Here is a 26,533-nt window from a genome sequence, read left to right as displayed (position 1 = left end):
CATATGTTCAGAAATATGAGATTCTAAAGCATATAAAGAGACTGTTGATCAAGTAAGAAAATTCACCTTTGATTAGTACAAGAGAGTTTTTTATTGTCATACTTTATAGTTTATTGATCTCACACTATTTACCATATTTCATACACAAGTATGTTCTCCCATGATCGACACAGCAATTTTATCATACTATAACTAACACCACAACTTTGTGTATTAAATTGAGATGATAAAGGATTACTTACCTATCATCTTTTGATTACTACAGATTTTTAACAGAAAAATCCTCAGATTTTGCCTTGATTTCTACTTTCTTTCTCTTTTTGTTTCATGAATGCATAAGATGAATTAAGTTCAACCAAAACCACCAAAACTTATTCTTTTATGAACCCTTACCTAGAGGTTTCTTTCTCCTACATTTTCTTGCTTCTGCTTCTCTTCTATATAGAAAATATATAATTTGCATTGTCCTCTCAAGTGTTGTCAGTGACAAAATGGCACCATGTTGAAGTATTAAAATGACACCATTTTGTAAGTGCACTTAGAGTGCCTAATAAAGCAAAAATAACCATTAATCTTGTTTAATTAGTTATCTTAGACGTTTATTGCCCTAATTTTTTGTCCCAAATTTGTTTACTAAAACCTTAAACTCGTAGGGTATAGAAGTAAATTTATTCTATCTTATGTTAACTATAGGCCCCAAATTCATGCTAGGGGAGATTAGTGCTATTTTCCAAATCTCAAGGGAGGTGAGTGCAATTGTCAGAAACCTTAGGGGAGGTTTATGCAATTATACCATTTTTTTAAAGCTTATGTATTATGTATGCTCATTTTATGACTGTTGATACTAATGATTGCAATGTATTAGGACTCCTTATTTGTAGATTTGGCTTTAAGTTTGTATTGATAAAATTTTCCTTGCCTTTTAATTAGTGAGCTTTAATATTCATAAATACCATTACTGGTAGGTACTATTCGGCTATTGGCTGCTAAATCCTATTGTCTTGCGCATTTTAAGATCTAATATTTCAAGGGATAATTTTAGACACCTCCCATAGGCAATGTTTTTAAACCTGGACTGGAGAGTGAACTGGAAAACCTTTCGGTTCATGGTTCGATCAGGTTCAACTCCGGTTCAAAGGTTTAATAATTTTTTATTCATTTAGGTATTAAAAATTTTGAATATAACTAAAATATTTATTTTAGAAAATAAATACTTAATAAAAACCAGTTGAACCTCCTGGTTCAACCGGTTCTTGATCTGTTTTGACTAGTTTAATTAATTCTTTGACTTTGTAATTGAACTGGATCGGAGGCATGGCCAGTTTGCAGTTGAACTATGAACCGACCGGTCTGGTCCGGTTTTTAAAACATTGCCCTTAGGTTTTTGACAGTTTTACTACCTTTTCCAAAGATTCTAAAAATACCACTAACCTTCCTTGAAACCAATTTTCTCATAACAATTCAACCTAATTCAGAAATAGAAACAATGAAAAAATAATTTTAGGTGTGAGAAGATTTGTTTATGCCAAAAGTGACCTTCAACTAACAACTATTATGCTAGTCAGATTAGATATTTGATCTAACTTGTTAATTCACTTATGAGGCCATTACTACACGTGGTCAACAAAAAATTTCCATCATCCATAACAAAAAATAACAACTTTCAAATTTCAACAAAATTTTTTTCATACCTTAAAATTCTTGTTATCACTACAATTATAAGAAAAATTAATCCAATTGAAATATCTTCATACTTTATTCCATTTATTTGTCAAGTACATAAATTGGAAAAAGGGTTCCTAGTATTGGACCCCTTTTCAGATGCCAAATTAGATTTTCATTTTTTATATTTCAGATTATGGTTAATTTACTTTGTAAATGGCATAACTGTTTCTCATGTCTAAATCTTTTAACTTATCAAGTGCATTATATCTGATTTCTTTTATTTGTCAAGTATATTAAAATTAAAAAAGATACAGGCAATATTGGCTCTTTTTTTAGATGGCAAATTAATTAACTTTTTACAATCCAAATTATAGTTAATGTAGTTAGCAAACACTTAACTCTTCTCCTTTACATGTATGTGTAAAATATCCTAAATTATAAGGGCAATAGAGTCATTTGGCCAATAGTGATGTAAGTGTTGGATCCCAAATGACTGATCGGGAAGGTATACTCGCTAATGAAGGGATTCTGCATCCACTTATCCCTATTAGGGTCTGTGAGAACCCCAAAAATATATATAAGCCTGTGCATATTTCATTTGCATTTCTTTTAATTCTTTAATAAATTTTAGCATTACTTTCACTTGTTTGCAATTAAGTACGTAAAAACAGGTTTATGTGAAAAATAATATACTTTTTTCCTAAATTATGAAATTTCTTGGTTTTGCTAGACTAAATTAATATATTTAGAGTTAGATTAATTTTTTTTTCTTTTTTCGCTTTAACATAAAATGTTAGAATACTTAAATTCCTTTATGCAAAATTTATGATACTTGAGCCGATTAATCTTATTACTTTAAAATAAATTACTTGAAACTCAATGATTAATTCCAATTAGTTGCTAGCATTATAGGTTAAATGGAAATCTTTCACGGTAAGACGAAATCAATGAATTTTAGATAAATATAATACAAGTATGCGAAACATACTTAAAGCATGAAGTTACGATAATTAAAGTCTTGCATGACTAGTGTATAATTAGGCGTTCAAATCACACTTGGGGATAATTTTTGGAATTAAGTTAGAATTGAGAATTTAAGTAGAGGTTAGGAAGAAAAGTGAAAAGACTAAAATGCCCCCATACAACCCCAACATTTCCATGCAAAACCAAACAATCCCTCTGACAGCATCCTAAGCACCGCACCATCCGGCCAATAGAAATTTTTTTTACCATCTCAACACTCAACCTCCCTTCTCAAAACAGCGGCACCATCCCTCTTCCTCTTCATTACTATATTACAAACCACCACTGCACTCCTACTCTGCCTTGTTACCATCGACGAAGGGAGGGAGTGAGAGAGCCGCACTCTACAAACCGAGAGAGGGGAATCCGCGAGCTGCAAAACAAATTTTCTGGTTCTGACCGTGAGTTGAAGGAAGAAAGGGAGAGGTCGTGCGTGAGTCTCCTCCATTTTTTTTCAACCTCCACCAGCTGCAACCATCTTCACCGCAACACCATTCCAGTTGCAAACCAAAAACCAGGACCAAATAGTGTGCGCGAGCTGAGAGAGCAAAACTTCATAGCTTTCTTGTGCGTGAGCTGAGTTCCTAGCTGAGGTAAATTCGAGTCTTAAAATAGCTATTTGCTGGTAGATGAAGCTGTATCAGAGCTTGCATGTGTTGTTTGTGCAGTCGGATGATGAAATCAAAGTTGTGGAAAAATCTGTTTTGGAAGTAAAAGTTTCTGCCGAGAATCTGACTGGTTTAATGCCGCTTCATTTGGTTTAATTTTGCTGTTTTGAGCCTCTAACCATGATTAACTAGTAAATTTCAAGATGATTAAGCTCTGCATATAGCTAATTAACGGGTTTAACTCAGAAAAATAAAGATGAACAAGAAAGCCTGCTGCATGCAAGATCATCTGAGAATAGTTGTAGGAATTTCTGGATTTGTGGATGTTTATAGCTGCTGACCGAACCTGTTTTGAACTAGATATGATAAGTAAATTCTTTAGGTGGCTTTGCATGTTGATTTGTGCGTATTGGATGATTAAATTAGAAGCATAAGAAACCTTGATTTGGAAAGAAATGGACTGCCGAGTAGCTGAAATGAAAAGGCAGCACTAATCTATTTATTTGGTAACAATTTGAACTGGTGAATGTGATTACCTCACTAATAATAAGGTAATTAAGTCTTGCATGAGGCTAAGTAGCTCGGCTAACCAAGAAAATAAAATGAAAACAGAAAATTTCTTCATGCATGCTCATCCGTGACTAGCTGGACAAATTTCTGGATTTTTGGGATGTTTGTAGTTGTTATTCGAATTCGATTTTGAACCAGAAATGTTAATTAGCTAGCCAAAGGTTCACATGACGAATTTGAGAATCTAAAACCATGTTTTAGCCAAGGAAAAGTTGGATTTATAAAACCCTAAGTGCTGGAAAAGTATTGATAGCCGAGAGGTATGAACCAGAATTTTCAGTTTGTCTTTGGAAATTTTAATTGGTTTCTGGAAATTTATTTTATTTTTCCCTTGGAACATAATGGTTTAGAAATACATAAGAGATGTAAATTTTAAGTTGTGTAAGTTGTTTAGCGATGAAATATTTGATATATTGAAAGATTGAACCAAAAATGTTGATATATATAAATGCTGGAATTTCTTTTGTGATAGCCGAAGGTTGAGTTGGAATCTCAGCTTGGTTTTGAAATTTTTCTTTGAAGCATAATGGTTGGAAATGCCTGGAATATGTTGTTTTAAAGTTCTATAAGATATGTTGATGTGAAACATTTGAATTGTGGTTTGAATTGATCAAAAATGTTGAAGTGTAGACCTAGAAAATTTTCAAGCGAGTTGATAGAGATAGTAAAGGAATTTTCCAGATTTCTTGTGGCGAATTTTAGTTCTAAAAATGTTGTTTTGAGCTGTAAATTTCATATTATTGCACAATACACTCTGTAGCTTAACAACCATCCTCTGCATGTCAAGTTAGTGTTAACAAAGGAGAAATTAAGGAAGTAACCGTACGTTGAATTGCCAATTGGTGACTGTTGTACTTAGCTGATGACAGATTAGTATATATATGATTTATTGACTGAACCATTTACTGGAATTAGGCGTTATTTGCCTTGGTATATGCTGGTATGTATGTCATACTTAAATGTATGGATGGTTTGAATAAAAACCTTATGGTGTTAAAAGAGAAAAAGGAGTTTTTCACAAGTGAAAAATGAGTTTCCAGATTTTCGGATTTCACTGACCAGTCTCAGTAAAATGCTTATATCTTGGTGTAGGAAAATCCGTTTAAGGTGCCGTCAGTGGCATTTGAAACTAGAATCATGGGCCTTTGTTCTGTAGAAATTTCATATTTTTCCTCCATGTGTACTGCTGTCCGTGACTCCTCAAAGTAGGCTGTCCTGCTTGAATGTCCTGTTTCTTCATGAAACTGAATTTTGACTTGGATCGAACATTTAGCTTATTTGTGATTTGAATTTCTGAATTTCTAGAGTTATTTAAGAGTTAAGTTAGCTGTGACTTTTCTCTTTGTTCTGAGTTGAATTCCTGATTGAATTGTGGTTGGAAGTGATTGATGGTTGTCAAGGGCTAATGATTGATGAAACTCTTGGCCATTTGAATGGTTTATAAGTATTAAAGGGTGATGAAATTTAATTGTTGGAATTTCTTGGAGGCCTTACCTTCATTTTGATTTAGTTAAGAGGTGATATGAGCTTGCCAAAATCAAGTGCTAATGATTGACGAAGCCTTGGTCATTCGTTTTATTCTTGATCAGAATTGAATCTGTTGAAATCTAGGGCTAATGATTGATGACGCCTAGTGAGATTTCTATTTGAAATGTGAGTTGGTTATATTGACAAATCTGAAATATTATGTGCTTGTAAATCGGAATCGTAAGGGATCCGTTTTGGTCCTGTGAACTTGAGAAGTTTTTAAGCAAGCTATTTAAATATATCTTCACTCTAGTATGATACGATAAAACTTAGCACTGTATGTTCAAGTTAGAAATTTCGTGTAGGGATTTTCTAAAACCTTGCCAACTCGATATTTCCTCCTTTAAGCGTAAACTAGCCTTATTACTTTTAGAAAATGATTTCACTAGTTTTAAAACCCTAAGTCTTGATCTATTTCCTTTTCTTTCCTTAAAATTGTCCCTGGCTAATTGTCTAGAGGAAAATTTCCAAAATACAAGATTTTAGTGACTTTAACTAAAAATAGCAGAAAACTTCCTCGGCAAGAAAACTTATTCTAAATAAAATAGTACTAGCCGCACTCGTATAAAGAAAAATATTTTTAAGGAAAGCCATATAAAACATTTCCTACTTTTACTAAATTTCAATCCTAAGTGGTTTGTCGACTTATTTCAAGAAAATAATACTAGTTACCCTTTTATAAGGAAAAGTATCTCAAGGAAAACTATAAGAAACATTTTTACTACTTTTGTCAAGCTTCAAACCAAGTAGATTTTCGAAATTTCTTTGAGAAGGATAACTAGTAAAATACTAGATCATCCACAATACGTACAAGCTTAAAAAAATTGAATAGAGAACTTATAGTTTCAAAATTTGGTTTTTAGGATATTGCGAGGACGCGGAATTCAATTTCCAACTTGATATCTGAACTTCACTCTTGGTGAGTGTCCCTGCCTGTTCTATGCTTACCTGATTAAAGTGCCTTCTTGACTCAATATGTGATAAATTGCAAAACTAGTTTAGATCCATCGAAGTGAGCAGTGCGTACTTTATCGCACTAGCCGTTCGAGTGGTGACTTGCGTGAAACATTTTTCTCCTGAATCCGTGAATCAAAATGTAGTTGCGTCGTTGGGTGAATCCCTCGACTTCTGAATCCAACTACGGAAATGTCGCTGGGTGAATCCCTCGACCAATTTCCTGAGGGTATACTCAAGTATACTGCTCCCAATTTTATAAGGGTATATCTCGAGTATACTGCTTCCTTAGTCGGTGTTCGGGCCCGGGACAGGGGTACGTACGGTGACGGGTTAGGAGTAAAAATGAGAGGATCTACATGGACTATAAGTAGTGAGAGTTGACGGAGGGTCAACTACGATGAATGGTGATCAAGCGAGGAAAATGGCTCCTGAGAGCCCCTGTATCCTACCTTGTGTTGTTATCCGCTTTCCTACTTGTTTACCTTAGTCAATATTGATTCTTGCTATTTGTTTATTTAGATGCATGGTTTGGGGCACCACTGAGTTTTAGCTCACCCCACGTTTATTTGTTTTCCTTAACAGGTTCTGGGAGTTGAAAGCTTTGAAACTTGCTCATGTTTTCCTTTTGGAATGTATTTGAATACTATGGCTACTTTTGTGGGCTGTAATGCGTTAATTTGGATAATGTACTTTTTATTTTGGATTGCCACCTGAAGCTGGAAAATGTGTAAAACTTAATTTAGATGCTCGGCTTGATTGTTGTATTTTGTTGTATGAATTTTTTCTTAGTTGGGACGGTACGATTCTATTTCGCAGTTCGTATTGCGTGAGATTTTTAGGAAGCCGTCGATTGGCTACGTTAAATTACTACTATCTCTGAAGTTAATGTGGATTTAGTAACGGCTTTCTTCAGGAGAATTGTTTTGTAATAGATTAGGTTATTCTTCGAAAGGATTTGGGTTAGAATGCTTCCGTGAGCCCTGGCGAGAGCTGGGCAGACGGCCCGCCAACCCTTTGGTTCGCCTTAGGGGGAAGTGGGGTCGCTACAGGGTCTATGATCAAACACAGGCCATGCCACAGCTTGCAAGAGGGGCAGTCAAGTTAGATAAATTAGGCCTTCCTGCTCTCCGTTGTATCAAAAGGGCGTCTTTGTGACTGACTTATGACTCGGTTGTAGGGTTGTGATTCAGACAATAAAAGTTACTTCTTTTTGGAAAAAAAAAAAAGACTGATCGGGAAGGTAAATGAAATTTCTAAAACCTTAGGAGAAGGCAATGAAAAATGAGATTTACAACATCAGATTTAAGCTTGTGTCCAGAATTTTTGGTTTTTACCAACATTTGATGTTCCTAAATAAATGCTAGTACCATTATTTTTTTTGGTATACACCACAGGTGTCCGCATCCGTTTTACGCTCTGCGACTAATTCTGTTCGAGCCGGGTCGGGTCCCATAGGGGTAGCTCTTCCAATGTTATTTTTTCCATTCCCATGGGTTTCGAACTCGAGACCTCATGGTTAAGGGATGCAAGCCCCTTCTACTTGCACCAACATCCGTTGGTATGTCTTAAGGGATGCTAGTACCATTATGGTATGTCTTACAAACAGATTTTTCATGATTTGGTGGAGAAGATAGGCCTTGTTTGGATTTTGATTTTCCAAAGAAAAATTTTACATTTTTCGTGAATGCATTTCTCAATCACCTTTTTAACTCATATATATGATACATCAAATTCCACTCAGTTCGATGAGCTTGATCGAAAGTCCTATTATGGTTCTTGATCCTTACCTTCTAATGCTAGGGAAAAGCCACATAACTTTATTACTTTATATACATTGATTGTTTATTATCACAAATAAACGTTTCCTTATTTATTAATTCAAATAAACATTTCATTATTTATTAATTCATCCCTAGACTAGTAAAGTTTTCATATTTAGAACTTTCCTTTTAGGTAAGTTTTCCATTTTAAAATATTTCCATTTTCTTGGAAATTTATTATTTTGGAAACTCTTCCCAACTTTGGAAAGAAAGTTTTCATTTTAACAAGGTCATTATTTGAGAAAGTTTTTGAATTAGAAAAGTCCTTAATTTTATAAAGTCACTTAATTTGGAATAATTATTTATTTTGGTAAACATTTGGCAACCTTTAATGACTTTGAAAAATCGTCTTTTGAATTGTCATCTTCCCCTAAACGTTGAGTCGTGGAGTCAACGACTTTGCACAATGACATTGTTGCATTGTTGCTCTATCCATTGCTATGTCGTTGATTCTTCTGTTTGTAAGAAAACATAAATGATCCATTGCTCCATCCACTTCGCCTTTAGGGATAACACCGCTGTTAATCAATGCACGTTTTCTTTTTTCATTTTGATCACTCACGGACACTAGGTTAGGGAATTTAGAATAATCAATGATTAATCCAGGACGAACAGCCCTAGACTAATCAAAGACTAAGGATGAAATTGTGATTCTATATAGATCTCTATGACTTGACAAATTTCCTCACTATTAATTGAATATTTTTTGTCCATATTAATTAGAACAAGTTGCAAGTTATGGCCAAACATGATCACTGGAGAAACATGAAGACACATACTACTAGAAAAATTAAGAAAGCTAGAACAATCATTGGTTTTCTTTCTTGCTATATGCATGTGTCTGCCGACACACACAAAACCATAAAAGAAATACCAATAAAACATGTCACCACATCATAATATTATTCAATTCTACAAGTTAATAATCATCTTATACCACGGCAAAATCATACTCGAAAAAATCATCTTATACTAGGCTGGAAGGACATTGCTGGATGGAAGAAAGAATACTTGATTGAAGGAATAACCACATTGGATGGTACGATATATTGCCATGATAAATACTTCAGCTAAGGAAACTAACGGAAGGAAACAGTTGTAGTCTTTAAGTGTGTGGACAGTCATTTATTCTTGAAAGAGAAGGTCTTTTTGACAGCCAAATTACACTTAACTTATCATTTGAATACACACATTCATAATTAATTGATCCCCTGCAATTGGATACTTTCTCGATTTATTTTCACTCTTATTAAACAATTAATACTTGAAACTATCTTAACGAGTGCCTCCAGGGCATTTCTTAGCCAAACCCTAATAGAAAATGTGATCAATGAATTTTGCTAAATAACCAAGTTATTTTGGGTAGGTTGGCCACTAAAATAGATTTAAAATCTCTTTTTAGACTATAGGTCAGGGGTTCAAACCCTGCATCCTGCATCTTTTGATCTATCCGCTATTATATTTTGGTGACCACATTCACCTAGCTTTGAGATTTAAAAGAAAAAAACTCTTAAGAACATAATGTAAATTAGTTTGTGGTTAGGTTTTTGACTAGTTGATATGGTAGGGGATCAGTATAGTAACTAGGTATAGAGTTGAATATTGTGCCTACATTCGTGTGATATTTAGATAAGGAAAAGGTAATATGTAGATTTATTCAACATAACGAACTGTGTCTAAATTCACCGAGTAAAAGAAAATATAATAAGTAGGAACAAATGAAAGATCACATTAAAATTACCTTTCTACTGACTAAACGATAGAGGAGTATCTATTAGGGTACTTTGGTAAATGAAGAGTATGTATTTTAGAAATCAATAAACAACTGAAAATACTCAATATTGGGAAAGACCACAATGGCTTGAGTCAAGAAAAAGAGTTAAGGAACAATTAAACTAAGGGAACTGTCGATGGCACCTAATCATTAGCTGTTTATAGTTTTCTTCTAGAATGGTTTGCACTATTTAAGAAGCATTTAAGTGTTATTAAGGCCTTTTTCTAGAAAAACATACTATTACAAGGAGAGAAGTTGCCAAGTCAACTTCAAAAGAAAATATTGAGAAAGTGCAGAAGACAGGAAGATGGGAAATCAGGATCAAGATTTGAATTGCCAAATTGTGGTCAAAATAGAAGAGGATAGAATAGTGATAGGCAAGTAAAGCAAAATAATTTTTATTTTTTTGTTTACATTTTACAAAAAAAAATGTCCATTTCAATGGATGATTATTTGAGATTTTGTTTAAATAGTAATGTAACACTTGTTAAGATGTGATGTATGTGAAACAAAAAAAATAGTTGAGGAAACAAATAGATTATTAGAAACATCTTTATGAAGCAAGGAAAGATTTTTTGAATAAACAAAAATAGCTATCCAAATTGAGTTGAAAATTTTTTCCTTCTAGCATAAGGTCTTTAGTTTGAAAGCTTTAAATTGGGGGTATATGTTTAAGTTTCTAAAACCTGGGGATCTTGCCGAAATTTTAATAAATCTCTGGAGGCGACCCCACGGTCTTGAGATGGTGTGAGCGGAATGGAAACAACTTTCCGTTAGGCGCCACCGCCAAAACGCATTCCTGCTACTACCATGTACTATTTAAATGCAACCCACCAAATCATATTCCCACTTTTCTTCTATGATTCAAAAAAATTGGTCTTTCCTGAGCGCGAGAGAGGACAATTTGGGAGCCGTAGGAAGAAGAAGCAGCCTGAGATGCGAGGATAAAGAAGAAGAAAAAGATTAAGCTTAATGTTATTGTCAGGTCAGATTTCTGTGTTTCCCTTATTTTGTTTTTATCTTGGTTGCTTTGTTTCTTAATTCTTTCGGTGAATTTCTTGCTGGGTATTGTCGAATTTTCAGTTGTTTCTTAGATTTTGTGTTGTTTATATTTGTTCTGGAATTATCACCGAGTTGTTTGAGAAAAAGTCTCTGTCATCTTCTCTTGTTTGAAAGATATATTTTCTTCCTTTTTTTCTTTATTTTTTTTCACTTTCCTCCTTTTGTGTATTGTACTTGGTGAAATTTATGTCTTGTTGACCAAATGAGCAGAGGTTTTTGTAGAATGTGAGTTCCTTCATGGATAGGACAAGTTTTACCTTGTTGAAAAAGAAAAAAAAACTTCTAGGTTGAAATGCACGTTAATGATGGCAATTGGTTCCGTATAGATTAAGAGGTCATGTAATTACTCAAGGCGCCATAAACAAGAACAGCGCTATTGATGGTAAAGCTCCGTGTTCATATATCTTGATATTAAAAACTGAAAATCTGAGTATGGCTGAAATTTAGTTTAGTTGAAATATTGAGCTTTTTAGGTTCGTCTGCTAAGTGTTTAAAGAAGAACCCAAAAGGTAATACCGAATTTTCTTGGTTTTCAAAATTTTGTTATGCTGAATTTGCCGTAAAGTTCTAAATGAGATAACAAGTGAAAAGATTTTGTTATGACTGTCTAGGCAATACTGACTTTGACTTGCAAATTAAAAAAAAAAACAAAAGTTAATGAATGTAAGAATAAGGGTTATTGCTGCATTGGGAATTAAGAGTCATTTATTTAGTAAGCTAATCTTTTACTCACTGTACATGGGATGGCTAGCGACTTTAGATTGATGTCCTAATAACTATCCTCACAATGTCCTTAAAAATAACTGAGTAATACACCAAAGGGAAATGAAAAACTGAATCTAGGAAGGAGAAAATTAGATTGTTAGAAAGGGGTTCCTTTTATGTTGAGGTACTATGAAGTGCATGATAAGAAAAAAACGAGAATAGTTTGTACAAAGCTTTGTAAGATTTTCAATCTCGGCAAAGTGTTTAGTAAGTTCTTTTTTTTTTAATGGCAAACCCCGTACACGGGGCGGGGTGCCAGCCCAAATTTATTAATCATGATGAAATGGAAAAATACGAGGAGGGGGACTACACCTTACCTCCAAGAACACTAAGAAGTAATTCCGAAGATCATGGGAACCAAAAAAAAAAATAGTAAGTTCTTCGTGAAAACTAATGAGCAAAGTACCTTAGAATGGAAAAACCAAACATTCATAAACAATAAAGCAGACAATAGAATTCTTTTTTTTTTCTTACAATTTTAAACAATCTTTCATCAAAATTATAGAAAGAAATAGAGAAATGATGAAATTCAAAAACAAAAATTCAATATGTAAACAGATTACACATTGGAATTCATACTTCAATCTCAAAGAAACTATAAAGCCTTACTAGGAAAAACAATATAGTACTTAGAGGAATAAATTAGTTCTTCACACATTGATGATTTTGTTTCTTGATAAACTTGGTTCGCAACTCACAACCATTTTATTGTTTGAAGGATATACCATTTGCTCTTGGGTCGCTTATTTTATCTACTCTTATGAATTGTAAGCCTCAAAGGGGTAAAAGATCTATTTTTCAAGCAATATGATGTTTGCAAGTTGAAAACCAAGTTTATCACCGAAAAAGTATTGAATGTATGATGAATTGATTTATACCTTTAAGTACTTTGTTTTTTCTTGTTAAAACTTTATAGTTTCTTTGAGAATGAACTACAAATTCCAATGTGTAATATGCTTGTATATTGCATTTTTATTTTTGAATTCTTATTTTTGAATTTTTTTTATTTCTCCATTTCTTTCTATACTTTTGACTAAATATTATGTAAATTTTTGTAGAATTGTAGAGTTCTATGCTTTGCTTTGTTTGATTATTAATAGTTGAATTTTTTTATGCTAAGCTACTTTGCTTATTTATTTTGCTTCGAATTTACATAATACTATCCACTGAGTGGGATTCTTCCAGGGTTTATGCTAACTCATTTCTCGTACTTTCTCCTCATTTGAAACAAACCTAATTTGTCTTTCTTTACTTAAAGAAAATAATAGCAAAAAGGAGTCGTTGTTTTTGACCTGATAAAATGGAAACAATGTACAAATATTCTAGTACTAATTAAAGCTAAAACTTGAAGATCTCAATGGTATGCCCTTGAGAGATTTGAGTGAGGCGTCCAAAGTATGAATCTAGCATGGATGGGTTGAAAGAGCTATTTTGTGTGGCAAGATAAAAGTAGAAGAGGGAGAAGAAGGATTTGTTTTAAGTACTTCACCGAGCAGTTTGAACTTGAAACTCTTTAAGGCATTAGCTTAAGGAAAATTGCACAATCACTCACCTTGAAAACATAGTTAAAATCTTCCAAGATTTAGGGGGTTAAATCATTATTAGTGATGTTAAGGACATATTTATAACATTTTTGAAATTATTTTTGCTTTATAGAGAATTTAGACTTTAATATTATGGACTGGACCTAGTTACTTTTCATTGCTTCTCTCATGCTTATTTATTCTCTAGACTTCTCATGTTCTTGTGCGTTGGTGGAATGTGTATGTGTGAAATTGAGCATGTGTATGTGTGAGAGAGAGAGAGAGAGAGGGAGAGAGAGAGAGATGGACAGATTGAGAGGGGAGGTCCTAGAGCTATGGAAAGTTTAAGAAAGGTGAGATTCAAAAAAATTTTCTTATTTGTCTGGAATACTGCATTTCTAGCAAGTAGTTGCAATTGTAGGCTTTCCATAACATAATCTGTTCTATCGAAGGTTTTGCTTGTTTGCCTTTCAAAAACTCAAAGGCTTTTTTGCATGTAAACTCGAGTGGTTGCTTCTATTAGTTAGTTTATAACTGTAGTAGAACATGAGCTTCTAAGAGATGCACCTAGTTCTTTTGAGTGGATGCCTGAAGTATTAGGTTGATCTTTTGAAGATTGGATGAAATTTTGATCTTTATTTTTTAACAAGTACCTTTGTTTAAAGGAATACTAAACTAGTGAGTCCTAGCGAGAGTGAAGGAGGAATCTAATTGGTTATTCAAGGATGGGTTAGGTTGCGGAATGAGAAATTGGTATAATTACTTTAGGTAGCTCAAGCTATGATGGTCCTTAGACCATGGAGGCATGACATTTAGGACTGAATCTTGATTAAATCTTGGGAAATAAGGCATTGTCTAGGCTGTTGGATTCTAAAATGAGGATAACCGACACCTATGAGTGGCTGGCTTGTGTTGTGGATTAACTTTATTTTGGTTCCATGGACTAGGTTGCCATGTGATTGTTGAAGAGAATTTTGAGTGAATGAGGCTGTTAGATTTGGCACTACTAAGATGATAATTGCAGAATCATTGACCTTACGAACATAGTTAAAATCATCCACATTTTATGGGGTCCAGTCATTATTAATGGTGTCAAAGAAATTTTCCTGATATTCGTAGTATATTTTTTTCAAGGATAGAAGTTATATTATAGCACACCCGGCAGCTTTTGGTAGCTTCTCTCATATTCAAACTCCTCGCAAACATTTTTTAGTACATAGCAGTCTCAGTGCGTAGACATAGGAGCTTTACAACGATAGGCTGTGTATAATCTAATAAGCTCTAATTTATTAACCATGGTTTTGCTCGTTTACCTTTTAGAAACTGGTGGTCACTAAATGGTTTATTAGCATGTAAACTTAACAAGTCACTTGCATTAGCGCTTGAGCTTCTTTGAGACTCCAATTTCTTTTGTTATGGATTGATCTTTTCATGGTCTAATTATTAGTTTTGTGCCTTAGGATAAAAGAGTATTGAACCAGTGAGCATTAATGAGAGTTAAAGAGTTGTCTAAGGAGGGGTAAAATTGGGAATGAGAAGATGGTGTCGTCAGACTATGGAAACATGACATCTAGGACTGGATTTGAACTAAATCTTGGGAAATAAGACATTATGCACTTTGTTGGACTCTTGAATACAGATAATACTTGGGGAGCAGCCAGCCTGAGTTGTGGATAAACTTTATTTTGGTTTGATAGACTGGATAGCTGTATGATTGTTAAAGAGAATTTTGAGTGGGAGAGATGTATAGATTTGGCACAGCTAATATGGAAATCTAGATTCTTAAATAATTCTGCTCCAGTGTGTATTGGCTCATAGTTACAAAGGATTGACATTGAAAAGATATCTGATTTGAAGGTTAAATTGAGTTTGGAATGCGGTTGTAGGATTGATCTTTGGTATATGTGTTTTAGGCTGAATGAGTGTTGCATTCTAAGCTTTTATTTTCCTTCAACTCTTTGGGGTAATCATTAATGTCTGTGTTTGGAATTTGTTTACAAGTACCCGGCTAAACTTTTTGACCTGGATAGTTTCTTTAAGGTTTTAAGCTTAAGTGTAATTGCAGAATCATTCACCTTAAGAACATAGTTAAAATCGTCCATAGTAGGGGGTTGAGCCATTATTAGTGGTGTGTAGGACATATTCATGAAATTTGTATAATTTTTCAACATAGGATAGAATTTAATTTATATTCTACCATTCTTGGTTACACCAGGCAGCTTTTGGATGCTTCTGTAGTATTCAGACTTCTCATAGATGTTTTGTTGTAGATAGCAGTCTTAGTATGTAGACACAATAGTTTTACGACTGTAGGCTGTGCATAATTTAATGAGCTTTAATTAGCTAAAAGTGGTTTTGCTTGTTTATCTTTCAGATACAGGAGGCGTTGGAATGGTTTATTACATGTAAAACTAACAATTCACTTATATTAGCTAATAAATATAATAGCGATTGATCATCTGTGGGATACACTAATTTCTTTTGCACAAACACCTAGTTATGGATTGATCTTTACATGGTCTAATCATAGATAAAGTTGAATTTTATCATAACACAGCTCACAAACATATGTATTGAACAAATGATCTTAATTTCATCTCCAATTGTATCTCATCCATGTAGGCTTTTATTCTTTTCTGGAGGATGTAAAAGTGAAATTTAGTTCATGTTTTACAATAGATAGCAGTATAGTGCTGGGATATAATATGGTGGCAACAATAGGCTGCCTATAAAATAATGATTTTTCATAACGGCTTTTTGAAGGCTGTCTTAAGTTTTATTGGTGTGTAAGTTGGATAAGTCACTTCTATTAGTTTAGAAGTCTTGTAGTTTGAGTTTCAATGGGATGCTTCTAATTTTTTTTTGGATGGATTCCATGGAGTTGGACTGTTCTTTTTAAGGTTATTTTTCTTAGGTTAGTTATCAGAAAAATGTTTTAAGTATATTAGTTGACAAAGGCAAATTAGAGAGATCTTTGTTCACCCACAAAATTTATCTTCAATCTCTCTTTCTCTGTCCTTAACTTCAATCTCTAAAGCTCTCTCCTCAACCCTCTTATTTTGTTATTATTAATTTATTCCACCTTTATAAAAGAGGGAGTCTTTGATTTTGTTTCAAAGTTTTGATCAGTGTGTTCTGATACAAATTATACCTTCTTTTTACCTTCAAAATTTTTTTTCAAAAAAATTCCAGACTCATGTTAAAAGATGTAAGTGATCTTTCTTTTTCAGAACGGTAAAATGCAAGGCAGAAATGTGGTTGCTTCTAGTTGGTAGGGTCTATTGCCACATTGGTGGATGGGGTTTATGCAAATATTTATCATCCAAAAAAAGTTGAATGACTCTTACTAAACTGAATTGAATTCATCCAGAAAGAGAAAGGCCGACTCAATAATTCTCGTCAATTAGCCATGCCGCCTAAGAGAGAGAAAATAGTTAATGGAAATAAAAGTTTCATATATATATATATATATATATATATATATTATGTGTGTATGTATCTATGTATATATTTAAAATTTAGTGAAAAACTACATTTAGAGAGAATAATTATTTACCATCCAAAAAAAGTTGAATAACTCTCACTAAACCGAATTGAATTCATCCAGAAAGAGAAAAGCCAACTCATTAATTCTTGTCAATTAGGCATGCCGCCTAAGAGAGAGAAAATAGTTAACGGAAATAAAATTTATCATATATATATTTTGTGTGTGTATGTATCTATGTATATATTTAAAATTTAGTGAAAAACTACATTTAGAGAGAGAAAATTATTTTTCACAAACACACACACACACACACATATATATGTATGTATATATGTATGTGTGTGTATGTATATAATTTTAGTGAAAAGCTACTTTTATATCCCGTGATATGCACGGGCTACAAATGGTTAAAAACAATTTAAATTTAGAATAAAGTACTTAACATTTTTACTGTCATAGAAAACTGTTTAAAATTTTTACAAATTACATACAAATTACTAGGGGTGATATTGAGTCGAATCGAGCTTGAGTATCCCAATACTCGAGCTCGAACTTGATGGCCATACACAGAACTCAAGCTCGAGATCAAACTTGAGCGAGCTCATTAAAATGTGCTTGAGCTCAACTCCAAATAATGTATTCCAGGCTCAAGCTCAACTCGTTGGAGATTGAGCCAAAATTGAGCTCGTAATCGCAATCGAGTACTCGAGCTTGATTACTGAATTTCCTAAATAGATTCTGTATAACTAAGGCCTAAAAAAATTGCATCTACATCCTGTTGAAGTTTATTAACCACAAAAAATCTGCCATAACCAAGGTCTAAAAATGAAGCATAATCTACACCGAACCAAAGATTCCAACTCTAATGTGTCGAGCCAAAACAAGCACAAATGAGAACTAACATCAATTTATATAAGTGAAAGGGTAAATATTTCATATATTGATAGTGTATACACTAGCAGGTCTAGATACATGTCACGTATACAAAATTTGATGTTTAAATTCAGATTTAGATGATGTGGCATTCATCCAAACCCGTCAATGTATACATTGACAGTGTAGGAAAGATTAATTCTAAGTAAAATAGCATCTTAATTCTTCAACAATAAGCAATGGCCAAACGGAGCAGATTCAATAGCAAGTGAAGTTCCTTCAGCCAACAGCAGCCCCTTAAATATTAATGCTTGTTTCGTACCTATTATGAAGCTCATGAGACCAATCTGTGCACAATATATAATGCAGTCAACAACAATCTATCCATAAGGAAGCTCCAACAATCCAATAACGTCACAAAACATGAGTTTCAACAATATAACATGTTCTAAATTCATCCATGATCCAGATTCATATTTTCTACTTTCCAGCAATCCAACATCATAAAATTGGCCAAAATAAAATTAGTATTTTTGCTCTCTAAATTTGGATAGAATTTAAAGCAAAATAAGAACACTAAATGACTAAAATAAAATTTTATAAAGAAGCACAAATGAAGTGTACCTGAATAGTTGAATCTAGCATCTCGTACACTTCGAAGCTCGTATTTTTTCAGTATCTTCCGTGATTCAATTGAGATGTTAGAAGTTGAATAAACATGTCACTATAAAATCAATTAAGCAACTTATAACTACTGATTTACGAACAAATAACAAAAGTATAAAGGTGAAACTTACTTTCACTTTCTTTTTGATCTCGTGCAAATTTCTACACCAATTGCCTGTACACAATAAGATTTGAATTATCACCCTAGTCTCGGCACTAAATGTGGCTTCGGATACCATGGTAGTTATGGAAATGGCCAATATATCAGCAGCCATCTAAAAAAGAACCAGGTATGTAAATCGGTTGATCCTCCATCAATTGAAGTACTCGAACTCCTTTGGATTTTTTCCACTTGGTTGGCGAGGCTTGTCTAAATAGTCCAGCAATTCAGACTTGTGGGGCTCAATGGTCTTGAGTTCGCCACAATACTCATCCAAGTCATCCTAATAATCTGTTGGAGGTCGACGAGGATCTTGGCTAGAAGTTGAAGTATTTGTTGAAGTCTCTGGATCCAAACTTGCACTATTAACCATAGCAATATACTCTTCATAAAGGTCAAAGATGACTTTTCAAACTTTTGTAATATTCTCTTGAGCCTAATAATGCGAGTACATTTTAGGAAAGATGAACTCTATTGTTTGCATTTTTTGCCTTAGATCTAAGATAGCCGTAACCGACATCAATAAATTGCATTCGCTCTTGTATTTATCAAACTTCAGCTTCATTCTTGTAATCATTACCCGAATGAAATCATCTTCTTCATTCACTCTAGAGGATCTTTGGGAGGAATAGGTTATTCGTTGCAAACTCATTCCTTGAAATTATATGTGTGGAGGTGTAGAATTTCTCTAAAATGGTGTAGACCTTTTCTACTTTCTCCCAATCATCAATAGATGGACACAAATCATAAAGGGACTCATGGTTATGGAAACGAGGAAAAACCTCCTTGTATTTCACAGCACAACTCAACATCTCGTATGTGGAGTTCCATCTTGTCCTACAGTCGTGGAGCAACTTTTTCCAAGAATTTGATGTTGTTGAGCAATTTCTGTAAATAGCAATGCCCTAGCATTGAATTTGTTCACAAAATCCACACTATCCCTGATATTTTCACAGATATCAACTATCTCCTTTAGGCGATCTTGAACCATAAGGTTCAAGACATGGGTGCAACAACGGACATGAAATAGCTTTCCACCACCTAGTAGCTTCTTGGATTATTCAAAGTCAGCTTTTAATAGTCTGACAGCCACATCATTGCTGGCAGCATTGTCGACTGAAATAGTATGGATTTTCTGTTCAATTCCCTACTCCTTCATACATTTGAAAAGGGCAGCCACAATCTCAACTCTGCGTCGAGGTGATGGGATGTGAATGAAACTTAGCACCCTTTTTTGAAGTTTCCAACTAGCATCAATCCAATGCCCGGTCACAACCATGTACTCAATCTTTTGATTCTTTGATTTTTCATAAATTGTCAAGCTAACTTTTTGTATATGTCTCAACATGTTCTTTAGTTTCCTTTTTCCAATTCACACACCATTGCACAATTCCTCTTTATTGTCATCCGAGAGATCTTTTGCCACTCCAAAAATTCACGCTTCATCATAAAGTTGAAACCCTCTTCCTCCAAAATGGTGAGGATGCTTGTGCATCAAGATCCAATGTACAGTTGCCTCCCTCATTTTTTCCATGTCAAATTTCCTCGGGTGCAGTGGCGGTATAGTTGGAAAAATTTCATCCGCTGGATAGAAATTTAATTTTGTTTGCTGCTTGGCATTTCTCAATTTGGCTTTTCTAGCTGCATAGCTACCTAAATGTCTTCACATGTTGTTTGCTTCGTTTGGCCTGAGATATTTTTCTCTGGCAATGTTTGCAAATGGCATAATAAATTACTCCAAACCCGAGAAAATTTGAGTAAGCTTAGTACGTATTATTTTTATTTTGCTATTAGAAGTAATAATTGGTCAATTAAATGTCTAAATTTAAATTTTACAAAAAAATTAAGAATTTATAAATACTTTGGAGTGGTGTAAAATATATATATATATAACAAAAGTTAGGAGTTCAAGCATGGGATCATAAAAATTTTAGGCCTTGGAGACCAATTAACTACAACTAAAAGACCAACCTGACCTTAAAATTCTAGCTAAACTACCATGCGACCAGCTAAGTTATCAGAACATTAGAAATAAGAACCGAGTGGAGAAGCTTTGGAATTGTCATCCACCGAGTGAGGAAGCTGTGAGTGATCACCGAGAGAAGCTAATGAGAACCGACAGCTAGGTTCTCCATTTCTTCAACTTCTAACCATCCTAAACTGAGAGCTAAGTGAGTGATAAGAGGAGAAACCAGTCTGCACTTCACGTATCAACTACATCAGTGAGGGAAAAGGGTAGAGCTGGTGCAAGTATTGAAGGAGCCGAGACAGAGAAGGGATAGAGCAGTCTGCCATTTTCGATTTTTAAGGGAAAAAAGGTAAGAATCTACCATAACCTTCTGCTTATTTGGCACAAATGAGTATATATACAAGCTGCATGTTAGTTTTTAGCAAGGCACAATGAGTTTTAACCGAGGAGAAATCTGATAAAGGAGCAAAAATTGGGAACTGGACAGAAATGGAGGGAACCGAGAGTTGTTGTTGAGTTGCAGCCATAAATAAAGTAAATTTTTTGGTAATAACCTCTTAGTCATTCAGTACACTTGAATATTAAGGTTGCATGTTGGATTTTAACGAAGAAAAACTAAGTTTGATTGAAGGAAATAGTTGGAAGTTCTGCTAAGCTGGCCGGAGGAGGAAAGAAGGAAATTTCCAGGTTTCTTTATAGATTTTGGTTCTAAACTCCTACGTTGAGGCTTAGTTATTGTGTAATGTTTTAGTCTTGGCATGCATGTTAGATTTGAGTATGAAATAAAGTAGTTAATGAAGGAATTTCTCGCTAAAAGGTTGATTGCTGTCCGAAGCTTTTCTGTCATGACCGAGAGAGAGAGTTAAACCTCTGATCAGTTTTTATTTCAAACTCCACTCTGTAAACTTTCACATCTGATATTTAAAGCTACTTTGTAGTTTAATACGTGTATTTGGCATGATGAGCTGGAGTTAAAACTGAAGGAGTTATGGCGAAAGTGTGGTATATTAAACTGCTACACTGCTGAACCTGTTGGCTTCATCCGAGAAAGAAAACATAAGAAATCTTGGCTATTTCGTCCAAAACGTAGCTTCTAAACTAGTGTGTTAAGTTTTAAAATATCATAAGTCCCTTAACCTCAGCAAGTAAGACCGAAATAACCTGAACCTAACGTGAGTAAAGCAGAGCTCTTGAACCCGACTGATTGCAGGTTGGTGTTCGAGAGAATGAAGCAGAATGTGCTTCTGACCGTCCATTTTTGACCTTGAAAATGCGAGAACTAAGTATCGATGTCTTCATAGAAAATGTAGGTTTATGTCTTAATTTCGAAATGCTATAACATTTGCCTCAATCCGATGAGTGTAACTTCAGTTCTGATCAAAACCCCAGAGGATGGCAAAGCTGCCTTTCTGGTTGCTTTTCTCTTGTTTCCCGAATGCAACTTGCTTTGATGCCGGCATTGAGCAAACCAAATTTTGAACAGCAATTCTGCTATTCCAACTCTGTAAACTTACATAAATGATAGTTACGGTTGCTCTGAGATTTAATGACTATATCTAGTTCTACGAGCAGAGTTAAACTAAGGCAAATGAGAGGAAAACTCATGATAATTATATACATAAATTGCCTTCTAATCACTTAATCTTGTCTTCACGAATATTTTAAAGATTATAAAATTTGAGGGGCTGGTGTAATGGAATTAAATTTAATTTCCAAATAACCTAAAGTTTAACTAGTTAAAAGGAACCAATGGAATATTCGTAAGCCTTAATCTTAGAATCTTGAGTGGAAAATGATTTAATCCTAAAATAAATATTTTATAAATTATTAACTTGGAAAATATGTATATTTCTTGATTAAAACAATAAAGTCAATAAGTTTCAAAATAAAATGATAAATGAATATTGAACATGTTATATTTTGTATTTTAAAGTCAAACTTGATTTTAATAGTTCAAATGATAAGGTAAGAACAATAAGTGAACATCTACAAATTATGTATTTACTTTGAAATTATTAACTTGCTTCAGGAAGTAGCTGTGAGCCAGGAAACCACCCTGAAGCCCGAGAGTAGTTATTTGAATATTTAGTGAGTGTTGCCGAACTATGTGGTTAACTGTTTATGTTCTTAAATGAAATTATGCGATGAATGTATGTACTATGGATATTGCTAGTGAATCCTTGTAATGTGTAAATCAATTGTCCCTCGCCTTCTAAGTCGGAGGTGTACTACATCGCACACGGCTTAGTTGAGTTTGAAGGTTGATAATTGATCAAATGATATTATATATGTGCATGAATGTAAGCCGCATTGGCTGAACTGGGCCCAAAACCCTTTGTTCAACGGGCTATTCGAGCCGGCAAAGGGCTTCGTCAAATAGAATGGAAGCTCTGGATAAATGTTTCGATATATTCGAGTATTACATAGAAGTTGGTGGATTATTGAAATGATCTCTGAATGTAGGGGATTATTTATTGTTTTTGGAGGATAAAAGGGAATGAATTGGCGGAATGTACAATGATGTTCAAATGACTCTCAGGAGGAGTTTGTATCCTTTGAAAGTGTTTGAATAGTGAAATGTGTATTACTTGCTTAATTGTACTATTTTAAGTGTTTGTTAAATGTTACTTGCTCGGTAAACCTCACTGAACTTTGGCTCAACCGTTTAGTTTGTTTTCTTTACAGGAATTGGTGGTCAGGGTTTGAACGGGGGATCTTAGAAAGTTAGCGTGAAGACTTTCGTGTCTGTGCACCCCTTTAATATCCTATTAAGGGTTGAAGCTTTTGTATTAAACTAGGTTTTGTAAAAGACTTGAACGGTTGGCTTTTGTCTTATCGGATGTTATATTTGAAGTTAATGTAAATATTAGTGAGAGTTATCTAACTAGTATCTCTGAAGTTAATGTGATATTAGTAAGCCTTGACGAGAGTTAGGCAGGCGATCCGCTAACTTTTAAGGTACGCCCTAGAAAGAGGTGGGGTCATCACACTCCTTCTTGAAATTCGTCAAAGTCATCCCATGCCTCTAACATTTTATTTCTTTTAGGCATATGAAATTGACCATCACCTTCACCTACCATTCCTTTTTGAGCATTATTGTCCCTGGTTGTCGCTTGTCCTCTATTGGTATTCAAAGTACCACTTTCATTTCCAGGAGCAATAGCTTCATTTCCCTTTTTTTTTAGTAAAATAAATTGCTATTATTCATCAAAATAATTATTCATTCCATAATAACTCAGAATCATCACGCTAAGATCACACAATTCCAAGGCTTCTTATAATTCAATGGGCTATGCAATAGCAATTAACGTAGGGTGAATCACTAGAAGGCTTTTTGCAAACGCCTCCATCAGCGTATTTTTCTTTCTTGCAAATTGCAATACACTCTGGAATTGTTGTGCATCGACCCTGGTATATCAGCCATGTCTCATTTGTTACATTGGACATGACAATTGCTGGACCAGAAAGCAAACCATAACAAAGCAATCCCATGAGAATGGATGCTCTAAAGATGATACCCATAGTCATTCTTGCAGTTGTTTGGTATGTGAATGCCAGGCAATAGAGCCCAAGAGGAGAAGAATTGCCTATTGACATTGTAATAGCTTCATTTCCTCCTTCATTACTCGCAGAGACAAATACTGGACTTTCCAAGATCAATGGAGTGGATGAATTGGCAGTAGATACACGTGGCTATAGCATTGAGGAAACCTTGGAGGGGGAGGCTAATCAACATGCCTTTAAATTAAAAAAATATGTTAAATTACTGAATAATTGTAGACCTAAAAATCACATACCAAAGTTGTTTGTTAACACTATTGACCCTTGCTAATTCTTATGAGTTATGACAAACTACTATTATGCTTAGCAAAGAAACAAACTCGTAATAAAAAACAAGGTAAACCAGACTTTACTAACTATGAATTGAAGACGAAATGGAAACCTTTACTAACTAAGGTTTGACTTTAACAAATACTCCCAAATTAAAGTGTGACTTTATCGCTTTAACAAAGATGCACAAATTAAATCTAAGAGCTGCAAAGTTTGGATATATACATAATGAAAAAATGAATAGCCCAAAATGACATGAATTCCACCTTTCATCAAAATTCTAGTATTTGGTATTGAATATTGATTAGCAATAGCTAGTGTTAATCTCAAATTCATTCGAGTTGTAAATCTCTCAAAAAAAACGAAGAAAACAGGTGCCCAACATTACCAACTAAAACTACATTGTTGCTTTTTAAGGACAACAAGCAAAGATTCTTAAGCATTGTGACATGTCAGATTGTTTTGGACAGTGATTATATATACTCGAGAATAATGACAATAGCCCAGCAATGTAAGCTTTTACACAACCATGACTCAAATTCTCAAAAGCTGTCACTGTTTAAATTTCTTTTTCTTCGTCTTCCAAACAAGAAAGCAAGAAGGCAGCGTGAATTATGTGATATTCTCAAAGGAAAAAAAGTAGCAAGGCAGTTTCATTCATTCACTTACCTACTCCAGTGGCTGTTGCCACTATTGCACCAATGTAGGAGTCTAATGTCCAACAAATTGAGCTATCCTCCTACATTTTCCTAAATTTTTATTACTTCCCCAATCACAAGACAGCATCCCAGCTCTCATCTGTGCTCTGAAATACCTTCACAATTGCAAATCCTAATTTTGGTGTTAGGGTTTTAGGTTTAACAAATTCTCCCTAAATTAGCAAAAATGGATTCGTAATTAACATGTTTCATACACAAGTACAATAGAAATACCTCAAATAATAACAATGCAACTGATGGAACTTCACATTATCAGCTGCAACCTCCACTGCTTCACCTCTCTAATTTCGGCTCCTCCTAATATTCATCCCCTTCAGATTGAAGTCAATGCCGTTTACCGTTGCCGTCTAATGAAGATCAAGCTCATGTTCGTGGAAGATATCAATCGAGTTAGGGTGGAACTCTAGTAGGTGATGAGCTTTATCCAATCTCCATGTTGAAGCGGGACTACAGGAGGAAGAAGTTCCTTCAAGACTTCTTATTTTGTGACATTTCTTTTCTTTAGTCCCTAATTCCATTATTTTTTTTTTATAGCAAAATGACTTATTCAATCTTCACAAAATTTATAATGAAGCTAGATATGGTCGTAATTATTTCAAATAAGCAGCCCAAAGAAGTCATTTGAATATTTCTAAAATATTAATTAAATATATACACAAATACTCGTTAGAGCTCGTTGAGCTCACAAGTGCATATTATACCTACTCGAGCTCAACTCATAGGCCTAATCAAGTAGTTCGAGATCGACTCGAGCTCTGTAGCAGTTGACCGAACTACTCGTGAGCTAGAGTCAAGTTACTCGAATGAATTGTAGCCCTACAAATTACATAAAATTTAGGAAAACTTTAGTTTGCTTCATAGCCTTGCTTTTTTTTTTTTTTTCCTTTTCCCTTGAAAATTCTTGAGATAGTCTAGTAGGAATCGAACTCAAAACTCTTTCAAAAACACAATCCAAATGATACACCCTTTATGAAATGACCAAATTCAAGCCTAGATAAATAGAACTAGTAATTGAAGCCAAAGTTGAAATAATTTCAAGGAAACAAAATAAGACAGTCATTTGAAAAAAAATCAAATGAGATGGAACGAACAACCCTAACAATGGATATACAACAAACTTTAAATTTACATGCATTCTACAAAGTGGAAGAGAAAACTTGCTTGTGCTAAATAAAAAGAAAAGGAGATTGTTTGAGACCAAATGCGAAACATAATATACGTTCTAAATCAAGAAACACAGATTGCAACTACAAGCTACCAACATGTAGATTTAAATGAACAGAATACACCTCTGGGATCATTTTATTTTATTTTTTTAAAATTTTTTGGGGTCAAATAATGCTGACAATTTTATGTCTTCTAAAAGCCACATTTTTTGCCAATCTTAACCCCAAAAATTTGGACGATCTTTTTGAAGGTTCATTCTTGCTTCCAAGTCCATTGTGCCGAGGACAATTCTATTTGGATTGGAGACTATTTGGACAAAGGTTTTTAGAATAATACTGTAAAAAATTTTATGATATGATGTGTGAGA

At 34.1% G+C, this 26,533-nt stretch overlaps 2 long non-coding RNA genes across 2 annotated transcripts; one reads left to right on the top strand and one right to left on the bottom strand.

Annotated features, from left to right (window-relative positions):
• Positions 1 to 10,667: 10,667 nt before the first annotated feature.
• On the top strand, positions 10,668 to 23,528 carry LOC113767020. The gene is made up of 2 exons (XR_003467837.1): positions 10,668 to 10,929; positions 23,135 to 23,528. It is a non-coding gene; the product is annotated as an uncharacterized LOC113767020 (long non-coding RNA).
• Positions 23,529 to 23,748: 220 nt separating this feature from the next.
• Positions 23,749 to 25,444, bottom strand: LOC113767115. Its single transcript, XR_003467860.1, has 3 exons — positions 25,213 to 25,444; positions 24,950 to 25,111; positions 23,749 to 24,187 (listed from the first exon to the last, which is right to left on the bottom strand). It is a non-coding gene; the product is annotated as an uncharacterized LOC113767115 (long non-coding RNA).
• Between the last annotated feature and the right edge of the window lie 1,089 nt (positions 25,445 to 26,533).

This window comes from Coffea eugenioides, chromosome 3, assembly GCF_003713205.1.
Source record: "Coffea eugenioides isolate CCC68of chromosome 3, Ceug_1.0, whole genome shotgun sequence".
Classification (NCBI taxonomy): Eukaryota; Viridiplantae; Streptophyta; class Magnoliopsida; order Gentianales; family Rubiaceae; genus Coffea; species Coffea eugenioides.
The sequence above is the reverse complement of the archived record's forward strand: the minus strand, read 5'-3'. Positions and strand labels throughout refer to the sequence as shown.